Source organism: Brassica rapa, chromosome A03 (assembly GCF_000309985.2).
Source record: "Brassica rapa cultivar Chiifu-401-42 chromosome A03, CAAS_Brap_v3.01, whole genome shotgun sequence".
In the NCBI taxonomy this organism is placed as follows: Eukaryota; Viridiplantae; Streptophyta; class Magnoliopsida; order Brassicales; family Brassicaceae; genus Brassica; species Brassica rapa.
The window spans coordinates 32376329-32402921 of record NC_024797.2 but is presented as its reverse complement, the minus strand read 5'-3'; the positions used below and the strand labels follow the sequence as shown (position 1 = coordinate 32402921).

At 29.0% G+C, this 26593-nt stretch overlaps 3 long non-coding RNA genes and 1 pseudogene across 8 annotated transcripts; 3 read left to right on the top strand and 1 right to left on the bottom strand.

The window, feature by feature from the left end:
• The first annotated feature begins 271 nt into the window (after window positions 1-271).
• LOC103862546 lies at window positions 272-4535 on the top strand. 6 transcript variants are annotated; one of them, XR_004456407.1, is made up of 7 exons: window positions 272-572; window positions 647-1218; window positions 1294-1420; window positions 1486-1600; window positions 1690-1877; window positions 1956-3975; window positions 4058-4088. It is a non-coding gene; the product is annotated as an uncharacterized LOC103862546 (long non-coding RNA). The 6 variants fall into 6 exon arrangements; XR_004456408.1 differs by having other exon boundaries at window positions 275-572; window positions 1956-3786; window positions 3859-4535; XR_631767.3 differs by lacking the exon at window positions 4058-4088 and having other exon boundaries at window positions 306-572; window positions 647-824; window positions 1053-1218; window positions 1956-2393.
• Window positions 4536-10459: 5924 nt separating this feature from the next.
• LOC103862685 lies at window positions 10460-14948 on the top strand. Its single transcript, XR_004456736.1, has 2 exons — window positions 10460-14140; window positions 14222-14948. It is a non-coding gene; the product is annotated as an uncharacterized LOC103862685 (long non-coding RNA).
• Window positions 14949-17217: 2269 nt separating this feature from the next.
• On the top strand, window positions 17218-21238 carry LOC117133007. Its single transcript, XR_004456817.1, has 2 exons — window positions 17218-18938; window positions 19040-21238. It is a non-coding gene; the product is annotated as an uncharacterized LOC117133007 (long non-coding RNA).
• Window positions 21239-23244: 2006 nt separating this feature from the next.
• On the bottom strand, window positions 23245-25278 carry LOC103862543 (annotated as a pseudogene).
• Window positions 25279-26593: the final 1315 nt, after the last annotated feature.

Genomic DNA, 26593 nt, shown 5'->3' with positions numbered 1-26593 from the left:
CTTAGTTTATATGATGTAACTGATTCATCAAAACTATACTAAAAGGAGCATATTAAACCCTCTAAAAGTGTCTACGTCGGACTGGAAATTCAGCCAGTAGGATTGTAGCATTCCTCCACGTCATTTAATAGTTACTTTGGTTTGGGCTTTTGTGATTTTCGGTCTGTAGTTTGGGCTTTTGTTATTTTCTGTCGGTAGGCTATAGCCCATATTTTGCAATTGATTTTGTTCTTCACCACGAACTGCTCTCTTCCACTTATCGTAACTTTTGGGATTTTATTTTTTATTAATGTCGAGATTCTTCTGATCCGTTAGGCTCTCTTTGTTATCCCCTGTCTTCCACTTTGTAACATACAGCTTCTCCACCATAAAGAAAGATAAATATCTTATTCAATTCAGAAACAACACTCAGACACTGCTCTTTTGTACTTCCCAAACTTTCTATATATTTTCCCAAAAACAAAACAAAGGGATGGCACGAATAATCTCAATCTTTTAAGAACTACTGAAGAAGTACATAGAAGCCAAAAAAGAATTCAAAGGAAACAGAGAAGCCAACGAAAACTCCAAAGGTCTTTTCCACTTTTAATTTGGTTTATAGTTTTTACTGTTACAGTAAACTCCAATCGGCCTCTTCCCCTTGCAGATTTTCCGATTGACACTGACGCCCAAGCTCCGACGTAGCCAAACCTCCCCAGCGACGACTATCTGTTCCGCCCACAGATGGGCCAATCATCTTAGACTTCAGTTTAACCACCGAGCCTGTACCGCCACTTTGTTTTCTTCGCCACCATCTGTTCCCATTGACATCAGTTTTTATCATGGTTTTGCTCAGTCCTTAACCAACATATATTCTCAGTTGTTTATCACTATGTAATCTGATTGTCCGAAATCTAAGAGGACCAGAATAGCATTTGAAGCTAGGGTCTCTAAACCACCCCAATTTGGTTAAAGAAGCTCTGAAGCTTTTGGCTAGAGCTTTGACTCGCTTCGAGATAGTTTTCCGAATTTGACTCTACCTCTCTTGGTTTGGTTTTGATTCTTTTTGGCAGGAGGAAGGATTGAGTCCCCTTGCACCAGATTTACGTGCTAAAATGGATGAGACCTTTGAAGCTTATGTCTTGGAGCTTCTTAGTTTTCTGTTCGGTTATGATCCCGCAAACTTATGTATCTCACCCTTGCAGAGCTCAACCAATGCTGTTGATATCTGATCCTCAGGTCAAATTCTCAACTATCTCAAGTTACCCTGTTAATTGTGTATTCTAATTGTTACGGTGCTCTTACTGATTACAGATAATTGAGTTTATATGTAAGGCAAAAGTAACTGGTATCCATGCATATAAAGGTTGGTGTTACATTGGTTGCTCTAGCGAGAGATTTCTTCTTTCACATTCATCGTATGTGATAAATCTGTCCTAAGGTAACAATCCTTAAGCTGGCTCTGCAATACTACAATACTTTCATGTGTCTATTCCTTGCCTATAGGTCTCATGTGGAGCTATGTGTATCAGACGAGCTGGATGAGGCTGTCTTTGTCGCTTTTGATATGGAGATGGAAAAGTTGGCAAACATTCAAGCTGCTGAAGCTGCACAAATTTTGGTTAAGATTTCCTATATTCTACCATATGCATCAAACAAATGCTCCAACTTATGTGTAGCTTTATTGAAAATATGTTTCTGTATATGCAGGGTGTAGGTGTGAATGCTCATGTGGACAACGAACTACCCCACTTTGTAGCCTGATATTATAGGCAAAACCTACACTTTTCCAGCTCAAGCTATGGGAGTTTAATTTCACTTCCAAACACCAAACCTTCACCGTTTCCCGTATAATTTCTTAGGAACAGCGTGCACCACTCCCAGAATTTGTCATACAAGTTGGTACCCTTATACTGATTTAACATATACAGCTTCATAAACTATATTTTCATGTTTAGTACTGCGATATAACCCAGGTTCTTATAAGGATTTGCCTGTAGAGAAACCAGTAGCACCATAGCGCTCAACTGGTGAGCAAAACACTGTTGTAGAGATATCACGTTGTGCGACAGCAAAAGTCCGAGAGACTACAAGTGACGACCCTCAACTATCCTCATCTGCTGTACCAGCAAGCGTTCGTCATGCAGAAGTACAAGTCGAAGCTTGATCCAAATGAGAGTGGAAAAAGAAGGCACACAAGACATAGCTCCACGTGACAAGGAAAGTCCACCTCTGTTTGCTTCAAATAATCTTATAGGGTCACTTTGAATTTTACATTATTAAACTAAATGTAGTGGTGGATCTTTGAGTTATTATTGCAAATTTATTTCCTCAAATGGCTTTCTCTTTGTTTTAAGACGTAGAGTCTAATAATGTAAAATAACGGTGGATCAAAATATTATTTTAGATATAAACCAGCTATATTATTCCTTATAAACAAACTATATTATTAAGTTTCCTTCAAGAATCTAACTCTTGCGATCAAGTACATAGAGGTATACTATCAAGCTTATACTAATAACTGCCAGCATCGTCACTCTGAGACAATGGAATGCTGTAGGAAATACAAATAAGATAGGGTTTAATATGAATGTTTAATATTTAAAAACACTATCGATCAAATCATTTCATGAGCATATCATATTTAAAGCTCAAACAGCTACGTATGAAATGTTACGCTAATGTACCAAAAAATAAAACTACATAAGAGCCTAACATTGTCAATACTACTTTATAAAAATACCGGATTTAAATTCTCCACACACATATATTTTTTTTTATTTTTAAATAATATTTAGAATGTAAAATAAGTTATAAAGGAATATATTTTATATTAATTTTAGTTTTTTTTAATAAATTTGTACTTTTTAACGACAATAAAGTTGTACTTTTCATATATTAACCATTTGTGTTGTTTCTTTGTTCAATAAATAATGTAACAGCATATTAAAAAGTTTGATTCTAAACATTAATTTTTATATGAATTATTACTAACTTTATCACAACTTTTGTTTGAAAATTTATATTTTCGAAATGTTGATATGTGACTAAATTAAATTAGTAAATTCTATATTTTGTTAACACGTATTTCAGTTTCGTTTAAATTTCTATATTCTATATTTTGTTAACTAATTGTTTTATTTATTATATTACCTTTTTTATTATTATTACCATAAGAATTGAACATAAAATCATGCAAAAAATTATTTTTTTCATATATAAAAAGTTTAATATAATATTTTTTTAACAGATTTGGGCTATGTTATTTCATTCCAAAACTAAATACCCAAAAACAAAAATAGAATCTGTTAGGGTTTGGATAGACATTTTTTCTCAATCTTTTATTTAGATATTAATATTATTTACATTTTTTCTAAAATTAATATATGAATAAATTTAGGTTAATTTGTTAAATTACTAACTAAATGGTCCAACTATAACTCTCTATAGTCATTTTTAGAGTTATTCTATTTGAATAGAGTAGATTAATCAGCTCGCTGAACAAGTTTAACACATTATCGAGTAGCTTTGGTGAACACAAACACAATGCGTGTGAGTGCCCTAAACATGTAAGGTTATTGACATCTGATGAAAGAAATATTTAAATTTTAATCAAGTTTTTTTACTAAACCTTCGTATGATTTAGGCTCTGCGTTAACACTAGCACATTTACATTCATTAAAACAGCTGCATGTTCTAAAAGCGTAACAAATACAAACTTAAGTGATTTGATTCTTTTGGATGTTTGCTTTGCAGGAGAAATTCACCATCAAGATGCTAATATGAATGAAATGGACTCAGCACCAGGTAGCTCACACACCCATCAGTTAGGTTTACCCATTTTAGTCTCAGTAAACACTTTAGGTCGTTTAAATGCAGGAGAAACCGCCACGTCTCGAGAAGATTATGAAACATAACCAACCATGGCTGCTCACCACATCACTAGCCAAAGCCGTATCACACTAGACGATCCTAATCAAGGTAGCATTAAAAAAGGTATTACCGCCACTTCAGCCTTTGTCATTAATCTGAACATACAACCACAAGTTCATCTTACAATATTTACATGTGAAAGAAGTGGACGCTAAGAATACTAGAGCTTTGCAGATGAAAAAAAGTAACCAAGAAAGAAATCCCAAAAATAAAGGTCTGTCTCTCAATTTAAACTCAATATATCACTCTTACAAACATATTGCACAACATATAACACAATAAAAGCAATAACTTGATCATAAAGTTACCTCATGGCATTTACAAAATCTTACTCTCGAGTTAAATTTGTTTGATATTTAAGCCAATAATAAAGCTAATAAGGCTTCATAAGGAATCTGCTTGCTTTATCAAATGAAAGCCCAACACGACCTTTTTCACACACATGCAATGGTCTTCCAAACAAATAATTAGACCAAATAACTGCTAAACTTCACACACAATTAATGTCTTTGCACCTACCCCACCAATAACTCACTATTCCCTACATGTTTAAAGCATTAGATAAGTACTACTAAACTAAACAAAAAGCCTCACCACCATTTTTTAACCAGAAATTGAACACGGCACAAGCAACTTCAAAAACACAATCAATAATTACCCGCGCTTAGCACGGACAAACCACTAGTTGTAATAAAAAAAACATTTCTTGACATTGATAACGGAGTAGTAATAGATTCTCGTAATTACGAGAATACGATTGAATGAAGTCTTTTTCATCGATAACAACATTCTGATTTAGCATATTTTACTAAAATATAACAATTTGATTATACTATTATATTAAATATATACTATAATTTATTTTTCTCTTTTGGTGATGGTTCTTCATTTATATAAATATGACATCATTCGTAACTTAATATACACACATATATATATATATATATCTATATCTATATCTATAAAATAAAAGAGATGTCCTTTATCGTTTTAAAAAAAAGCTATGCATAAAGTAGAAGAGATATAATCACCTTTTTAACATTTGAACCATATAGACAATACATCAAATGCTCCATCAATAATCTTTTTAATAATCTTTTTTTTTGTTGTTACCTTTTTTTAGCCTAAACCTTTGGTAGTCAAAAAAAGAAAAACAATTGCTGAATTCCTTATTTTTCAAATATTTGTTGACGTGAGTTTGAAGAAACATCAACAACATAAATATATTTTCCAAATATAATAATACATAACAATATAACCTAACATATTATTTATAAATATTAAGCAGCCACAATTAATATCATATTTTTCTATTTTAAATTGGCTTTACTTTTTCTTATCTTTTAAATTATAAAATTTAACAAGAAATTTATTAAAATCCATTAAACTCAAGAAAATAAAATATTGTGAACAAAGCAAAATAGTTATATTTTTATGAATTGTTTTAATATAGTAACAAATGTATAATTTCTATAAAAATAGTAAAAATTTTAGTAAAAATAGTGAAAATTATGATTAAATTTAAATAAATATTTCATTAAAATTTAAAATATATTTATATTATTTTGTTCATTTGCTTACCCGACCCTAGTATCTTATTATATAAATCTTGGTTTTTCAAAGTTGCTAATTAACATGATCGCGACACATGTCAATTGTATATTTAGGATTGTGACATGTGTTAATTTACCTCATAATTAAAAATATGTATAATAAGATATTAACAAAAACAAATTCTATTAAAAAGTAATTATAAATATTATTTAATAGTAATTTTCCTTTTTTAAAATCCTGATCAAAAGATAATTGCAAATGATTATTTGATAACAATTTTCTTTCTAATATTGTGATATATTTAAATATATAATAATTAAAAATATACATAATAAGATAATAAAAACGAATTTTGAAAAAACTACATTTATATTCACACACATATATATATATATATACTTAGGTTTAAGCTTCCACATATAATTTCTACAAAACACAATAGTATTTATATGAAAAGTATTACTTGAGATTTTCTTTTAATTTCTGGATGCAACATAATTTTTTAATTTTGATGTTGTTGTCTTACATGATTATGTGTGAATATGATGGATATGTGTTTGTATGTATAAGACAAAATAAATAAATAATTAAACATATTTTTTATATTAAAATTAAAATAGTTTTATAAAAATATAAAAGAAAAACTAATTAGAAAATAATTAATTTATTTTTAAAAGTATTAATAAAATAAAAATAGAAAAATAATCTTACTTTAGTTATAATTAAGTAATTTTACTTTCAATAATTTTGTGTTAAAAAAATAAAAACCAAAATTAACTTCAAATATTTCACCTGATATGATTGTGACATGTGTCAATTAAAAAATTAGATCGTGAATGTGTATAAAAAACTTCTTTTTTTCCTAAAATTCTACAAAAAAGAAATTTTTAAAAACAAATTTCTTTTCTAATCTTAACCAATTAAGATTTTTTTTCCTTTAAAAAAAATCATGATGAGAGAGAATATAAATTTTTATTTAATAGTATTTTTGATTTAAAACATTAATGATAAACATGATAGTAACAATTATTTAATTAACAAGAAAAATTGTAAAAATATTAATGATGTTTAAAACAATGAATTTTGAAAATGCAACTTTTTAAAATAGTTAATATTAACTGGAAATAATTATTTGATAGAAATTTTAATTTTCTAAATCCTCGACAAAATATAATTGTAAAAGATTATGTAATATAACTTCCTTTTTAAAATCCTTAAAAACTGGAAAATAATTTTTGATAGTTGTTTTCCTTTTTTATAAAAAAATCGTAAACAAAATAAATTTGTATCATATATTTAAATCCTAACCAAAAGAGAATTGTAAAAATTTATTTGATAATATTTTTAAGAGAGTATTTGGTGATGAACATGATACTAAAAAATTAGTAATTATACAAAAGAAGTGTAAAATTAGTATTGATACGAATAATAATTTTAAAATTAGTATCAATAAGTAAAATAACTATTTCATAGCAATTTATTTTTTTTTCTAAAATTCTAAAGAGAAGATAATTGTAATATGTTATATGACAGTAATTTTTCTTTTACAAAATCTTAAACAAAATTCTAAAAGAGTATTTAATATTTTTTTTTATTTTTTAATTGTAAATAAAAAGGAGATTTATAAGATATAATGTTTTCCTTTTTTTAAAAAATCATAACAAAATAAAAATTTAAAGACTTATTTAATAAAATATTAAATTTTAGTACATAAGAACATGTATAATGTTGTCATTTACTCGATTGATGTATTTGACTTTCATATTTTTTTATTTTTTATTCAATTTCTTATTTCGGGCTGTGTTCAGTTTAAACGTGTAGGTATAGTATTTTCTCTAATCCTAAATACAAAGTTTACAACAATTAATCTACCCAAAATGATTATAAAATACAAATATTAACTTGAACTTATGTGTGAAAATGGTTTTTATTATAAAATAAATTTCAAACAACATATGTAAAAATAATCATAAAACTATAATAAAATTATTTATTATTTTATGGTTTTTATTAAATTAAAACATCAAACAAAGTCCGTTGCAACGGGCTCATATCTTGTATATCCTTACTAATAAAAGGGACCTTTTGAGGCTCCATAGAGCGTCCACATCAGCAAAAAAACTTCTCCCGAAAGATGACACGTGGCATAAAATATAGTTTTACATTTTAATATTACTAATTTTCGAAAATTATAAATAATATGTAAACATACAGCATAAAAAATGGAAAAACTACATTAAAAATATGTAAGATTACCATTTTTCACTTAAAAAAAAGACGGTTTATCTCCATAATGTAACATTACCGTTTTATAAAAAAAATCCTTACTAATAAAATGGACCTTTTAAGGCTCCATAGAGCGTCCACATCAGCAAAAAAACTTCTCCCGAAAGATGACAAGTTGCATAAAATATAGTTTTACATTTTAATTTTACTAATTTTCGAAAATTATAAATAATATGTAAACATACAGCACAAAAAATGGAAAAACTACATTAAAAATACGTAAGATTATCATTTTTCACTTAAAAAAAAGACGGCTTATCTTCATAATGTAACATTACCGTTTTATAAAAAAACAAAAAACATTCTATATAATTTTGCAAATAATAAATATATGTAAAAATACAACATAAAAAATGGAAATACTACATTAAACATATGTAAGATTATCATATTACATTTTTATTTTAAAAAAAATAAAATGTAAACATACAACATAAAAATGGAAAAACTACATTAAACATATGTAAAATTACCATTTTTCACTAAAAAAAAGACGGTTTATCTCCATATATAATTTAGAAAATAATAAATAATATGTAAACATACAACATAAAAAATGAAAATAATATATTAAGCATATGTAATATTACCATTTTACATTTAAAAATAACAATAATATGTAAACATACAACATAAAAAAATAGAAAAACTACATTAAACATATGTAAGATTACCATTTTCACTAAAAGAAATGGCTTATCTTCATAATGTAACATTACCATTTTATATAAAAAAGAAAAAAAAAACATAAATATAACTATTTGACTATTTGTCCAAGTTCTTGTATTAAACATTGCCGTTTTACATTAAAAATGGAAAAATACATTAAGATTTAAACATCTATCTTAAAATATAAAATATCGATATTAACTAAATATAAAGTATAAGAAAGAGAAATACTCAATATATAGAAAAATAAATAATAAGTAAATATTATAAATATATAAATATACGAATAATATATACAATAATAAGTAAATGCATAATTTTTAAAAAATGGAAAGAGTACATTAAATATTAAACATCTATCTTAAAATGTAAAATATGGATATTAAGTAAATATAAACTATAAGAAAAAGAAATACACAACTTAAAAACAATGGAAAAAGTATATTAAGATTTAAACATCTATCTTAAAATGTAAAATATAGATATTACCCAAATAAAAAGTATAAGAAAAGAAAATACACAATTTAAAAAAATGGAAGAAGTACATTAGTATTTAAATATCTATCTTAAAATGTAAATCTATCTTAAAATATAAAATTATTAGTAAATAGAAAGTATAAGAAATAGAAATACACAATATAAAGAAAAATAAATCATAAGTAAATATATAATATAAGTAAATACCCAAATTAAAAAATGGAAAATTGCATTAAGATTTAAAAATATATCTTAAAATTTTAAATATAGATATTACGTAAATAGAAAGCATAACAAATGGAAATATACAATTTAAAAAAAAAAGAAAAACGTACATTAAGATTTAAACATCTATCTTAAAATGTAAAATAGAGATATTAAGTAAATAAAAAGTCATGAAGTGGAAATAAACATTAAGCATTAAATATATAATATATGAATTATCAATAAATAATAAGTAGATAATGTAAATATATAATATATGAATTATCTATATAATAATAAGTAAATACACAATTTTTTTTAAAAAATGGAAAAAGTTCATTAAGCATTAAACATCTATCTTAAAATGTAAAATATATAATATAAGTTAATACACAATTTGAAAAAAATGGAAAAAGTACATTAAGATTTAAATATCTATTTTAAAATATAAAATATAGATATTACGTAAAAAAATTTAAGAAATAGAAATAAACATTTTAAAAAATAGAAAAAGAACATTAAGATTTAAGCATCTATCTTAAAATGTACATCTATCTTAAAATGGTAGTAAATTATATTAAAATGGAAATACCATATTAAACAAAAAAAATAAAAATGTATAGTTTTACATCAAGAAAGTCCCTATAAAACTCATTATAACATCAACATCAACCTCACACTATGATGGATTGGTGAGTCTAACGTGAAGACAAAAATATCAATATTTGATTTTCAAGATAAGAAATTCAGCTTTTATTTAGTTACTCAATATATAATATCTTAAAATATTTTTTTAAAAATATACATAATTTATATATATAGATTAATCTTCCAAACTTAAACTATTATATTATATCTGAATAATGTTTTAAATAAAAATAATTTCTGATTTAAAAAAAAATAAAAACAACAAATGGTTATTTTCAAATAATGAATGTAATTTACATTATACTATTATTTAACAAGTATTAGATACGTTTTGATATATCATTATTTTCTATTTCCAGAAAACAATAAATTGTTAAACATCAATATCATCTAGGTTAAGTATACGAACATCACAAATTCAAACATCACAAAAAATATTTACATAAACAATATTCAAAAGAATAGTTATATACTTAATATTTGAAAATCAAATATATTTTTGCTAAAATTGTATTTACATGGCCAAGGAGATCGACCATCTTTTTACGGATCAATCGATTATTGAGCATGTGGTCGATCCAAAAATATTCTACAGTTTAATTAAATATCTAAAACATTTATTCCAACACTCAACATATAGTTTTGCTAAATATGATAAATAGATAGCCAACAAAATTACAAAAACATATTTAAATAGTAAAAAATATGTTAATTAAACGTGTTAAAGTTTAAAAACAAATTTTAATTATGACATGTATCTTAACATTTATATAAATATATATCATAACCTAAATATAAATGATTTAACAATTTAAATTAGAAAAAATAAAAAATCCCGGGCGTAGCCCGGGTTAATCCCTAGTCTATATATATAAAAGAGGGTTTGGATCCCTCCTAGGCTGTCCAAATAGGATTCAAGCTAGGAAATTCGTGTTTTGAGAGCGTGACACGTGTCAAGGACATTCAAAACACACCGTTTCATTTAAACTTCACTTTGATGGGCTTTATTCTGGGCCGACTAACAAACAAAAAAGCCTGTTTTCTCTACCCTCTTCTTCATGAATTTGATTCTTAGGATTCATCGTCGCTGCGTAAATTTTTTTGTGTGCCATCCATGGCGGTTCTGAAAAGGCGTGTGACTTCCTCTATAAACGTCAAGTCAGTGCCTGTTTATGTCGTTTCGGTCTCTCTTCTTAATCTCTGAACAGTTACAAATCTAAAAAGCTTGACTCTTCATGTCCACTACAACCACGATCGTGCATTCAATGATTCTTATCCTTCATCCAGGCGGTGATTGTATAAAAAGGTATGCCTTCTTCCCTTTAGCATCATCCTTACAGTTCTTAATATCGAGAGAAGTTTTATTTACAGTATTATGGTAATTCTTCAGTACTTCTCACCTCTCCCAGGACCAGAATGATTATCCCTGCCCGATGGATCTAAATCCATCCCTTAATGTCGTCGGGTTTGATTTGAGGACCGGCCGGTGTTCTTCCACGGTGGAGGTGCGGCTGCTCAGATTTGTCTGGCTTTGAGGTTTTTTGCTGTTGTGGTATCAAATATAATCTGTTTGGTTCTAATATTTTTTTTTTTTGGTAAAAAGTTTGGTTCTAATATGGTTTGTATGTAACTCAGTTTTCATATAATTGCTCTGACAAAATGTGTCATGAACTTATTGTTTTGAGCTACGTTTCTAATTATTTTTAGATCACCGAAGTAATTACGGAGCAATGGATTCAGGCTCAGCAGCTTGAACAGGTCTTTAGTTTTTGCTTTAAAGTTTGTCGTTCAATGAAATTGGATTTTGTGAGTTGTGATAAGTAGTGTTCAATGCAATTGGATTTTGTGAGTTGTGATAAGTAGTTCTAACCGTAGTACTCACTCGTTACCAAAGTTGATCATTTTGTTTTTCCCTACTGCACCTTGGAGAATTCAGCGGTCGTACTTAAAGTCTAAAAGCTTTTACTGTAGCTTAATCATCTTATAAGCCTCTCATTACGTATATCTCTATTTAGCTCATTAGTGACATCCAAGGAAAACATTTGCCCAAAGTTCAAGAAGCATTTGATGTTCATTGGGATGGAAAGAAAGCTTCTCTCTTTGTGCAATCATATCTCACATAAGCCCTGTCTCAGTAAAATATCTTCTGGGCTACTGTTACTAGACACCACCACCAGGTTTTGTTTCATAATCTTTACATCTCATCATGTCTATGATTTAGATCGTATATATAATGCGTAACTAAACTTTGCTTTGATTCTTTATAGTTGCAAGGGTTCATCAAACATGAGATGGGAAGAACCGAGATCACACATGGGTAAAATATCTTATATGTATTTTTTTTGGATAAAATGTAAATTATATTATCAGAAGTAAATGTTTGTTACAAGCTAGGTGCAGACAGCTTCGTTGGCAAAAAAAAGGAAGCTAAACGTGAAAATAAGTACGAGAAACTTGGATTAGCTATAAGTTAACCAGACTGCAAGGAGACTGGCACATCCTTTGTTGAACCTTTGTGAAGGATGTTCCGGGTGAGCCTGTCAATGTGAGCAAAGGTAGTACCATGAGGTTTAGCAACGCATGAGTGTAACCTGTTTTTCCTCTCTTTCCAGAGAAGATAAGAATGTTCCTTGAGTGACCAGTTTTCTTAGTAACAAACAAGATCACCCTTCTGTTGGAGAGAAGGGAGCCAAGCGGTCAATTTTCTCTAAAATTTGTTTAGTTAACATTATTGCGTTGAGAAAATAAGTTAACATTATTAATTCATATTATATGAATGAGATATTTTAAATTCCATCATAGCATATTTGAAAAAAAATCAAAATCTGCTGAAACATAACATTGTTTGAATCCATTTTCAATATTGATCAAATCATCCGAACAGCACTCAAAGCAAAAATAATGTTTTTCAGTCATCGATTGAATGTATGCCAAACATTCGTTTGAAAATCATTAGCACCATTATAAGACTTTATATAGTCACGTGAAAGTATTTCAATATCTTAATCTAAGGATTTTAGATCATGGATGAACTAAATATAACAAATATTTATCGTCCTAAATAATTTAAATATTATGTATAAATGAAATGAAACAACTATAAAAAGTTATTTCTAATTTTTATACCTAATTGTAAACGTATTTTCATAGCCAAGTAAAAAAAAAATATTAAAACATCAAATGTAGCCATTATCATTTTCATCGAATTATTTAAAATGATTAGAAAAAAATTCTCTAATAAAAATAACAAAACAAATAATTAAAGTGTATGTTATTTTAATTAATAATAGTTTATAGTTTCACATTTTCATTACAATTTAAGATACTTTTATATTATTCATTCATTCGCTGCTCGCCTGTAAGGCGGGTTTTCCCTAGTATTATTATGAAGAAGGGTTTGCTTCTTTTCTGTTGCGCCATGTCACCCGCCACGTCAGAAATTTGGCTTCTGATGGAATTACAGGTGTCCACTCTAACCTGTGCGCTGTCTTTCATTAACAAGTGTTGGGCTACGGTTGATTTAATGCAAGCCTGTAACTTGATAAAAAGCCCTAAGCTTTTGACATTGTCGTCTCCCTTCATTGTATAGAGACTTTTCATCTTCGTTGTTATCGTATGTAGCACTGAAAAGCATCTGTTTCTTTTGTCTTCGTGGTTACTCTCCCTTAATTCAATCATCATGATCTAGCCTTGAATGCGTGCTTTGATTAGGAGTCGGTGAATCCAAGAGCATATTTAGGTGAACATTCTTTCTCTTACAGGCGACGGAAAAGGCTAAGTCTGCAGCAGAATCTGTCAGATTCATCAGCTTCTCCTTCTAGCATCATTAGAATCCTTAGTAACCCTCACACCAGGAATGGCTGTCCCAACGATTTTGCTCGCCGACTTCAAATCTGGGCGCTATTCCAACACCGCCGGAGTCCGATTACATAGATTATGGGAAGTCTGAAACCTTAAGAAAGGTGGTGAACTCATGGCCTATGTGTCTCATGGCTGTCGACATGCTCCTTGGTAATTCCGGTGTCATATAACTCCTTTTTTGTTTTGAAAAAAGTCATATAATCTTTCTTCCTGCTTTTACTGCCTTTTTTAATTCAATATGGAAAGTATAATTCCTTTTGATTTTGACCTATCACAGTCGACAATGATTCAAAGTTCTGTTAACGCACACTGGCTCAACACCTTCAGGCTCAATGTACTCTGTTACTGGGTTCGACATTACACGTAAGAACCCAAACTTCAAGCTGTCGGATTCCAAGCTCTCCATACGGTTCAATGATGAGACCGCCTTTGCTGAGATTACCGACTCGGTCAATCCGAGACGATTGGAGTTGTTTCTGCAATGAAGAGAATCTGCTTGCTTTGGCTAACACCAGTACTCATCTTCCTGGTTGGTCTTTAAGATTTTGGTTCTAAATCAGAGAATTCAAATTCCACGCTGATGTTATGATTATTTTTATATTTTGTTCAGACATCATTGGTCAGTTGACCGGGAGCAAATCAACCATTAAAATTCAAAGGTTAGCCTCATTCTCATTTCTAAAACTTTCTTTAGTGTCGTTTCTTCTCACATAAAAAAAAATGAAACTTTTAACATCAGTGCAAATTTTACACATGTACATGGATGTATCGGGTTGGCTTGGTACGTTCGATTCAATGACTGTTGCGTTTCTTGAAGATTACAGAGCTCCAGCCTAGACCCAAAGGTTATTGTGTCAGCCCAAAAATTGTTGGAGGTAGTTATACTTATGCTCTTTGATTGCTGGTTTTTCAGAGAAATGCTTATATGTTTTTATTTATTTAACTACATATCAAATAGTCTCTACAACTATGTGTAACTGATCTACAATTCATACGCATGTCGGTTTATTCCTGAACACATTTCTTTTCTTTTCACCTTTTCAGGCCAAGCTTGGAGAATTAGGAGTTGGACTTTCTGAAATCAATGCTAATAATGACAAGTTGCATCACTTTCACAATGAACTTGTGGAGTTTAAGCTCCTTCTTGACAAGGTAATATGTTATCATTTTACTCAGTCTTTGTAGATAATTCGCCTTATTATTACACAGAAAAAGTCTTGAAATGGTTTGTAACTAATTTTACAGCTTTGTGGTTCTATAAAATATACTTGATCTTTGTCAACACAATTAATGACTGTACATGACTCTACAGTGCGAATGACACATTTAAACTGTTATCTTAAATTGTTGGTATGTATTTCATGCATTCATGTCTCTGTTGTGCGTCTTTTTAGGCTGGTGATCTTTTTGCTTCAGCCAGAAGTCATACCGCTCGAGGCTCTTTTGCTGCAGAAAGTACGAAATCTTAGTTAACACTCAACTCACGACCATTTTGCAACTTAACACTGATATAAACGATTGCTTCTTCTACATGTTCGGGATAAGAAAATTACAGCTACACAATAAACTAAACCAGGCAAAAGTGATGTCACAAATAAAATGGCTTTCAATAATTATGCATGCTAATTTAAGAATAAATGAATTACATACTTCGTAAGTAATTTTGAATAAAAAATTATTTGATTGAGATTAAAAAAAAGTTTTTTCAAGCTGCCCTTTTTTAACATTAGCAGTCTGTTGATCCAACAAATCAAGTAAAGCTTGGATTTCTCATTGGGCTGGTTGAACGTCTGGTGTGGAGAAGGCTAGCTTCTTATTATCCACTCAGCTTCTCCTAGACATTAAAAGTGCGGCATTTTTCAATTGCATGAGTTTGCATGCTTTCTTAACGTATATTTTTTTGATGACTTTGTTTGAAACGCATATAACATGTTTTGTTATATATTTTTAAAAAAATACAAAATCACCCCTCAAATATATTTTCAGTCATAAAAAAAGGAAAATACAGAAGAACAAAATATTACAGAGATAAAACTGCTTATGAAATCTATACTATACTAAAAGGCAAATATAAGCCATGGAGAGGGTGTCCACGTAGGATAAAAAAATCAACCAATCAGAGAGCCTGAAATTGCCACGTCATTTCATTTATTTTTTCGTAAAAAATGAAAAACAATTCGAAGGAAAGGATCGAACCCGGGTTATTATGATATTAATATAGGACAGTTACCACTAAGCCATTGAAACTTTCTTGAACACATATACAAGAATCACTAAGTATGTAATCACAAACTCTTATGTACAATTACAATAATATGAATTCAACATTCAAGACTCCGATACTTTGTTTTGTAAAAAAAAATAAGTAAGTGACTAAGTTAATATATTCTTTGAAAGTGTGAGAACATTGAAAAATATGAAAAAGCATAGATTTTTTGTTTCGTGACAAAGTTAAGAATTTTGTAAAATTAAGTTTAACATATAAATTTCCGTGACAAATATGAAAAAGCATAGATTTTTGTACAATTTTGATAAAACAACTCAAAACATAGTTCTCTAATGTCTTAATAAAATATTATTTAAGGGTGCAATAATTAAATATATCAATTCAATAAATTTTGTAATTTATAGACAAAACAATAATACAACAAATTTTGAAACATTTGTTTAACGATTTATAAATATTTAATTACCATTTTATTCAATTTTGATTAATTTCAAATTGTAATAATGTATCTTTTTGAAGTTACAAAAAATAATGTTCTTTCTTTATTACACTAGCATTATATATAGATTCTATATACACAAATAAATATAATATAACAACATAAGATTGCTTTCTCCGATTCATATGAAAACTTTTTAAGTTATCCACCAAAGCAAATTAATTAAATCAATCAAATTGTTAGAATACAACAAATTAATATATAATTTTATTTTAAATTAAATTATTTAAAGGTGTATTTTCATTAAAAACAAAATAATAAATAAGTAAAAATGATTTGATGGTAATTTTTATGACATATATATCAATTCAGTGAAAGAAATAGAAACTTAATATGGAAAAAATCTTAAATACAAAAAACTCTAAAAATTGACAAAAAAACTAACAAAAATTAAACTATGATATCACTTGAAAGCTTCTTAGACAATATTAATAAAATATTTTAGCGATAATTAGACAAATTTGATTTTTTTTGCCAGCCAAAATTTTATTATTAATTAGCATCAATTATTTTAAGATGTTTAAGAAAGGATGGACAAAAAAATAGGATGGACATAAATGATATATGAACTATGAATAGTACTTTGTAAAGCTGACTTAGATAACACATATGCACATCTATTTCCAGTCCTTTTTGATGCCTAAATTCAATTACTTTAGAGTAGTTATTCCACAAAGAGATCGTATGAGATATTGTTTTGATATTCAGATTTGTTTCTTGACTTTTAAGAAGATTGATAACTGTAAAATGTCTTCTTCGAATATGATATGTCTATAACCGAGTCCCCAACATGAGACAAGGTTGTTTAAAAAGTAAATAATTTTATTTTTCTTATATTATATAATAAATATATATTATTTACTGATAATAAAAATATAGTTATTCATCTATCACATATATCTATGTAAATATGCGAATCAAGTACAACAATCAAACAACATAATAATTTTCACAAAGAAAATTAAAAAAATATTTATGTTATGTAGTCTTATTTTATACTATTCTTTAAATAATGTAATACAATATTATACATTATTTTTTTAGAATTGAGAAATACATATAATATCTTATCCGCGCGTAGCGCGGTTAAAAACTCTAGTGTTTATAATAGACAAACGTGGTGCGCTCTTCTCTTTCCAAATGGTTTTCTAGATATTCTATCAAACCTGGAATAGTGTAACTCAAAGCTTATCTCAAAACAACAAAACTTCGAAAGGGACCAAGCTTGTACTCAAAGCTTATCTCAAAACAACAAAGGTTCAAAGCTTATGAAATGTTTATAATTTACATCATTGCAGGATATTTAGAGTTGTGGTTCGATGGAAATCTGAAACCAAGTATAACTAAATGAGGATATGTTAAGACGTCCGACAATTGGTCCTGCTTTGTTTCTGTTGGAAACAAGTGGTGGTTCGTAATCTAAGGAAAAGCTAATATACTACAAATCTATAGTCCAAACAAAAATTATCCGTTTACAAATGATAGTTAGTACCAGTCTCATATTACATCAATATAATGACGTCATCTATTCATTTAATACAACTAGTGTGTCAAAATGATGGTTTACGTCATATGGGTTATATTGCAGATATTACAATGAAGGTAGTATCAGTAGCATAACACACATGGCTAATCAAAATTAATCACCCCAAACCTTCCATAATTATATAAACGGTATCCAATTAGTAATTACCCAAGTTTCATCACAATCTTCACAACACAAACTCTTTCACAATGACTAAACATCATAGAATTCTCCCCATAAGTCTGTAGCGTCATCCCACCGTCTCCCACAATTTATCTTCACACTTCTCGGTTTTCAGGCTCTCTTATTTTGTTTTTTTTTTAGTTTGCTGCTATCATCGCATGAAATATTATTTTACTTTTTATAAGCAATGCAAGTTAACATTATTATCGAATCACTCCCATTGCATGTTAACAGACAATGATTATAAAATGAGAAAGTGATTACTCTTGCAATATCATAAGATAGACATGATGTTCCCAAAAAGATTAGAATGTCAAAATGCATTTAACAATATTCTACACTACTCAGCCAGTGACTGATTTAATAAAATTTTAGTATTAAATAGTTTAAATAAAAAATTTAAGTTCATATAAATGTAAATTTAGTACCAAACATCTTCATCATCTACATCCACATGTATGCTAAATCATTAAATATACAATTTAAATATTATATATATAAATATAATTTAGAAATATATAAATATAAAAATGTAAAAATATCTATATATATATATATAATTGTTTGCCTCTCTCCTGTGAAGACACCTCAGCGCCACGTCAGAAAGTCGGCTTCGGTAGGCGCGACACCTATCCTCATTAATCAAAACGCAGTGCTCCATTGTGTTTCCGTACGGGCTTTTTTTTTTGTTTTCGGCAAAGTTGGCTTCGGTCCGTTCTTCTTGCGAACAACATCAGAAACTACCCTGCTAAACCTAATCGTTTCCTTTGGCTGTGAGAAGGACGATCGATCGTTCTGTTTCTCCCTGTAACGGAACTCGACTTTAATGGCATTAATACAGACGCCCAGTACGAGCCCTTTCATTCCGTCGGCGAGATCTCTGCTATAAATAGGTTGGTATTCTCCTTCTAGAGATCTTGCTCTCTTCATTTCTCTGTTACATATCTCTTTTATTCTCGATCTTCTACTCATCTCTCTTTTTTGGCCACTCTAGGGTGTTTTTTTCTGATTTGAAGACCGGGAAGTGTTCATCGGCTGTGGAGGCTAGGCACTATAGGGTTATTTATCCGGGCCGCGATCAGACTAAGCTGTTCTTCCTCTTCTCTAAGAATGAATCATGTAAGGATTGCTCTTGCTCTGCGTTTCGTATTTGAATATAATTTTTTTCCTGTAATGGCATCGCTTCAAGTTCTATATCCAGCTTTGATTTTGTTTCATGAGTCAATTTATATGGATTGAGAAGGGAAACACATGGATTTAATATGTTGGTTATTGATTGTTTAAATTAGTAATACAAACTGGCATTCTTTTCCATCTCCTATGCGCAGTACAAGAAATACCTTGGAGTCTCACAGTAACTTATCTTTCTCTCTTCTTCAGTTTTAGAGATAGGCTAAGTGGATGAGTTAAGCTGCAAACTAAAACATTGAATCAGAATGCACCAAAAATATTTACTTTTATCTTTGCTGTTCTTGATCTTTTCAGAAACTTTTACTTGCAGATACACTTAAGAGGATATTCTAGAAACGTATACCATGTGAAGGAGAAGATTCAGTAAATTGCAACTTTGTTAACTCTTTGAAAGAGGTCAGTGAAACTTTTTTTTTTTTTTAATACTAATGTAACAATGCACATTGCCGAACAGGTAAAGATTTTGTTACCTTGCACAAGTGCTGATTTTTCTTTTCAAGTGTGTGGCTTTCTTCTGCATTTTAATGTATTATCATCTTGGGACAATACCGTTTACATCTCTGTCAGCCACCATTATCACGATTCCCTTAACTTAAGTTACGAGGGTTATATAATTCCATAAGCTGTGTTAGGTGTATAACTGATAATGATGGCGAATGATATTGTGACCAATTTGTTATTTTTTTCTGAAATTGATTGAAGAGCTTGCAGAAGCCAAAGGATGATTATCTTCGACTAAACTTATGTCTGCACCACTGGCATGTGTTTGCTAACAAGTTTATATAAAGGCAAAACGACAACTTTTGTAGTTGCAGATATTAGAGACTGATTACTGGTTAGAGTCCTAAGACGAGGAGCACCAAATCCCCACGAAAGATGTTTTCTCTACATAGTCGAATATGACAAAAACTTTGTACTTCTTCTCTTTCTTAATTTTCCAAATGAGCTATATATTTTCTGGGTTTGTTTGTTGTTCTAAATAGTTGTATCATTTCGTAAGAATTTTGGTGAAGAAGATTAACATTTATAGTATTTAAAACTTCAACTTTGACTCTTTTATCATATCTGGGCGGGTGTTTTTAAAAGAAATAAAAGAAGGCAAAGTCAAGTCATAAGATGGAGATCTCCATGAGCAAAAAATATTGATACGAGCTTATTCCCAATATGTTTATGATCAGTAGAACCTTTAGTTGAGTTTAATAGAATAAATTTTGGAGTCTCTAAAAATAAAGAATAACTAAGGTTACTGTCGTTTTAATTCAAACCAAACATATTTATTAAAAATAACAATATGATCTCGGAATTCTTTTCATCATTTGTTTGTCTATAATATCATTTTCTATAATGATTTTAAATGCTTCATAAATTTATATAAAATTATATAAAATAGTTTTTATTATAACTTTCCACCCGTAGTGCGGACCGACCCTAGTAAAATATAAAAATATATGGTAAACAGAAAAATAAATAATGGGTAATAACATTTGATAATATGGATAACTCCGTTTTAATATATAATCTATATATATGTATATATTAGTGGTGTTGGTTTTACGGTGACTTCCAAATGCCTACACTTATCGGCCACTACTCAATTTTCACACTTTCCAATTTAATATATATATTTATTTTGATTAGGCTTGCATTATTATCTTATTCTCATTTAAATAACATTCTACTTTTAATAAGAAATTTAACTTCAAATAATCACCACCTCAACTCCAATAGCATGTCGAAAGACTATGATCTCAATATAAAAATTAATATTTTTATATCATACACAAAAAATACCCACAACCCAATCCTTCTGAACCTAAATATTACAAACCACAAATAACACACCAAATACGAAATCAATTTTTTGTAAAAGGAAACAACATGAAAACCATTTGAAGTACTCACAGTATATCAATGTCACAACTCTTTAACAAAGAAACAACTATTGCAAACAAACAAAATATATTTTATTACGTATAATTCATTTTCACCTAAAACTTCTAAAAGACAACAAACAAAATAACATACATATTTCTCGTATAGTACACAATTTGTATCTTAATATACATCTGATGTTAATAGCTTTTGATATGGAAAGTATATATACAGGCGATGAGTTTGATATTTGGACAAAGGGAAAATTGCCACAAATACCACATTCATAGTACCACTTTTCATGTTTACACTAACCACTTTTACCCTCACTTTTAATGAAGGGTAAAATAGAATTATACCCTTAGGGTTAACTAATCTAGACTTAGGGTTTAGAGTTGAGGGGTGGGGTAGGGTTTTTGGAATGTGAAATTTATGATTCTAATAAATATATAAATACTTAAAAAATATAAAAAAATTAAAAAAAATAGTTTCAAACATAATTTTCGTTTTTCAAAAAGAAATTTGAAAAAAATTAAAAAAAAAATTTGAAAAAAAAATTTGAAAAAAAGTTTTATAAAAAATTCGAATTTGAAAAAGTATATTTCAAAAAATAAAAAATAAAAATTTTATTTTTTATTTTTTATTTTTTTTTTTTTATTTTTTATTTTTTATTTTTTATTTTTTTATTTTTTATTTTTTATTTTTTATTTTTTATTTTTTATTTTTTATTTTTTATTTTTTATTTTTTATTTTTTATTTTTTATTTTTTTATTTTTTATTTTTATTTTTTATTTTATTTTTATTTTTTATTTTTTATTTTTTATTTTTTATTTTTTATTTTTTATTTTTTATTTAAATAATACTTTATTATATATATAAATAACAAGGACATAAGAGTCTTTTGTCACTTAATAAAGAAGATATTTTTGAAAATGTCTCATTAGTGATGGTAAAAATGAAAAGTGGTAGCATGAAAGTGGTAAACATGTAATTTCCCCTTGGACAAATGAAGTGTAGGTATTACTAGAAATCGGTGCAAAAGCGCATGCATTGACGAAAGTTGTCAATTAATCTGAAACACATTGTAATGAGCTTAACTCGCGAATTACGAATGTCGTTACACTATTTTAGCGAGAAATGTCTTAAAGAGATCCCATACTAATTGAACTAGCATGTATTTGCTATGTGCCTATGCATAACAAACCATTATTGTGCACATTCATAATCTTTTTCTCAAATCCCAGCCAGATTATGGATTTGTATCTTTTTGTACGTGTGTTAGTTCTTTTTGACAATATGTTTTGATAACTTCTTAATTACAATGCACTTTTTTTGTCTCAACAGAAAATTGCACGTACTTACAAAACAAAGGATGATTGACACAAAATTTAAAGTCACGATCAAACTCATCACTTACGAAGTATTGTCACTGATCATGCGTGATGTATCCGTTCATAACCTACGTTGCACGGAAGCTTCATCGGACGTCCGCTTCCCGCTTCGGAACAGGAATCGGAATCGGAACCTTGTGGAAGCTTGCGGAATCTCGCTTCCAAAACGTTTCTAAAATATTCTCTTTAAAAACATGTTGGAAGCTTATGATTCCGTTTTGGAATCACGCTTCTATTTTTTTTTTTAAATACAATGTATATCAATAAAATATAAAACCATAGTTTTAATCTATATAAAATAAAAAAAATAATAGTAATGAATATTGAATTATAAATATATAAATATCAAAAATAATACTATAAATTATCTTTATGCATTGAGATTTTTTATTAAAGCTATAGCACATATTGAAACATATTGTGTCAATTATTTATGAAGTATTAAAAATAACTAATATAATATCTTTTGTAAACATAATTTATGTGTATTTTTACAGTTTTAATATAAAATCATTTCAAAATTATTATAAGTGAATAAATGTTTTATTTCAAATTTAAATCATATAATTTTAGTCCTAATTTTTAAAAAAATTTACATATACATATATATATATATTTTTATATATGGATATACGCTTCCAACACGTACCCGCTTCCTAATATTTTAAAAAATCTCGCTTCTGCGCTTTCTTACGCTTCCGCTTCCACGTACCCGCTTCCGTTTCCATGTAACATAGTTCATAACTATGATAATTAATCAAATTTATTCAGACTCTTAGATTAACTTACAACGGCATACAACTTTAGGTGTGATTTTACTTTTAACAAACTGAAACCCAAAACCGAGATTTATTACATTTAAGCTCGACTAGCATCATGAGACCATTCTCAACCCTAATTCAAACTTAATGGACATAAAAATGATTCTATATATATATAAATTCAATTGAAAGCTCCACAATCACGACGGATGTTACCATTACGACCGGTTTTAACTCCAACTCTACCAAGCTTGATCATGGAGTTAACAAAATCTTGGTTAAACAGCTTTGCATTACTGGCCCATAAGTTAACGATTGGCTTTGACCGACTATCTGTGAACAAATCTTGATCTGACGTGAACAATCCTTTTCCTTGCTGCAAGTTTTGGTAGTAAACGTTGTCGAATTGTCTAGGTGTTGTTGGGTCCATGTTTATAGCCACGCTTGGATCTACATTTCTAGGACATGACCCTTGTAACGCTGCCACGTAATCTTTGTTAACTGTAGGGTCTACTTGAGTTGTGCTGTTGAAATTGTAAATCCTGTTGAACACTAGCTTGCAATGAGCGAATCCTAATGTGTGTGCTCCTGTTTTTAACCAAATTTATAACAGAACCGGAAGTTTTAATCCGGACCGATGTACCAAAAAAAAATTTCGTATTATATTTTTAGTTTAAAAATATATATATATATATATATATATATATATATATATATATATATATATATATATATATATATATATGATACAGCTGAAATTAAAAATTGCAAAAAAAGAAAATATAACAAAAGTAAACCGAAAATAAGCCCTCAAACCCAAACCCATGCATACAACAAAAGTAAACTAATCTGATAAAGATTGGTACCCAAGTTTATGGAATGACGGGATCAAACAATGAATAGTATATATATATATATATATACATATTAAAAATAATTATCTTCTTTATGATGAAATAACTTAATCTATTTTTTGTTAACCAAATCAAATCAAACCAAACCGAAATATTCACCACTAGATGTAAGTTTGGTCCGAATGAACAATATCTTACCGGAGAGAGCGATCATGTCTTTACGGCTAAGGCCGTTTTTGGCAAAAAGTGAAGTGAGTTGGTTGACGTTGTCCGTCGGATGTGGCAGCTTACCTTCGACGCTATCCGCCGTAGACGATAGCCCATCACGCCTTCCTAATTCCACTTCATATCTTGGCCCACCCGCCTACGAATTTATATCATTTAACATCAAATCAAGATAGTGGTCTAAGTCGATATTGATGTAATTAATAATATGATAGTGATGAGTTTCGAACGAGATTAACAACATCACGAGTAGCAATCGTGAGAATATCAGCGCAAGAAACTTTGTTACGACAATTTGCAACGGCGTCGAGTGCTTGTTTAGCTTTAATGACGGTGTCGAATCCATCTCCGGCCAATGATAAATTATCAGGATGATCTTTCTCCGCCTTATTATTGTCCGTCGACGCTATCATCACCGAGGCATCACAACCCTACTCCAAGTCATTCACAAATTAGACCTACATTAAATTAAATGAAATAAAGGTAAGCAAGAAAAAGATAAAATGTTTTACATTGACGAAACAATCGTGGAAATATAGGCGGAGAGTAGCAGGGATGGTGGTGAAAGTTTGTTGGATCTTTTGTTGAACGGCGTTTCTGACGATTTGTTCGACGTTGGGACAACTTCCGGCGTAGAAGTTGCGGCTGAGTTGAGCGGTGACAAGGTTTAGGGTGGAAAGAGAGATAAAAGAAGCAATAAGAGATTCTTCGTAGCCATTTCGTTGTTAACTTATTTTAACTCACTCTAATATTATATATATATATATATGTATGCTATCAAGTGTGTGACTATTTAATATTTATTTTATGATTACATGAATGGAGTGAAGGATCTTAATGTATATGCTTTTGTGTGGTGGGCACTAGTAGCACCGGCCAGCTTGCCTTATTTTTCTTTATAAGAAAAGAAAACTAAATACGATTATAAATCTTGGAATAATTTAAGGTTCTATGAATGAATGATATTAAATATTATAATTTTTGTTAATTTAAAGATTTGATTGATGAAAATTAAAACCTTTTCCTACGCAATTACCTCTTGTATTTTTATCGTTGTTAGGATGTGGATGTCATACTCTTTCTACATGTTGTGATGATCACAAGATTATCCATATTAGGAAATACAGAGTGGTGGGATCCAGGTTGATAACGATGCTTCACTTGACACTGCGAATTATTGTGTCATGGCCACCTTGAATCTTTCTCATATCTCAACTAATATACTCCTGAGTGTTATGCTTTTCCGAACCATATAGTAACTACGATAATCTTAATCTTGATATATTATTACTAACACAGAATGGTGACGGAATCTCATGGTCTCATTTTTTAAAACTAAACCATACAAATTTTTTAAATTGCACATTGTCTCTAGTCGTTTCATCATTTAGCTAAAGCATAATAGCATTTCATCATTCAGTAATTTGTTATTTTATTCCGCACACCTTTTTAAAAAATAATAATTCCATGATTCCTGCATCAGTCAGTACTTCCAATAGATTTTCTGTTAAAACACGGATTCATTTTAGATCGCTTGTCACCAAGTTAACCACGGACTTATGAGGCAAATTTTTAACCAATCATGCCTCTGAATACAAATCAACCTACTGCCTCAAATATACAATACCACTTGACATGATATCATTAATTAGGGATGTATTTATTTACGTTATTTCAAATGCTAATGTTTTTATTTTTATATAGCAACCTATGGTTAGGCGATTGTTGATAATATGTAGCTATTTTAGTTGACGTTTAAGAAAGAAACAAAAACTTTAGTTTCCATGTAATGCAAGTAAAGGCAATAACGCTTCTTGCTACATTATTTATCATTTTGGTTATATAGTTTTTCTAAGAAAACCATGTCCTTTTTCTAATAGACAACACAAGATATTAATTTCACCATACATGTTTTAGATAAAGTAAAATAAGAAAAATTGATGGCATCGGAGGTTTATCACGAGTCCTTAGCACAAAATCCTAAGTTAATATGAATACAATAATATTATAAAACCTAAGTTAGCTAAGAATTGGTCCTTAATTAAGGATTATAAGGATTTGGTCCTTAGAGACGTGGCATCGTGCCATTGGGTCGGTAGAAATTTTAATTTCACATATTTTAAAATTTAATATGTTATCTTTATATTTAATCATGTAATAAATAAAATTTTAATGGAGTTAAATCTATTTAGTATTCACCAAAATTTTAAAATTTAATATTTTATCTTTATATTTTATTGTATCTTTATATTTA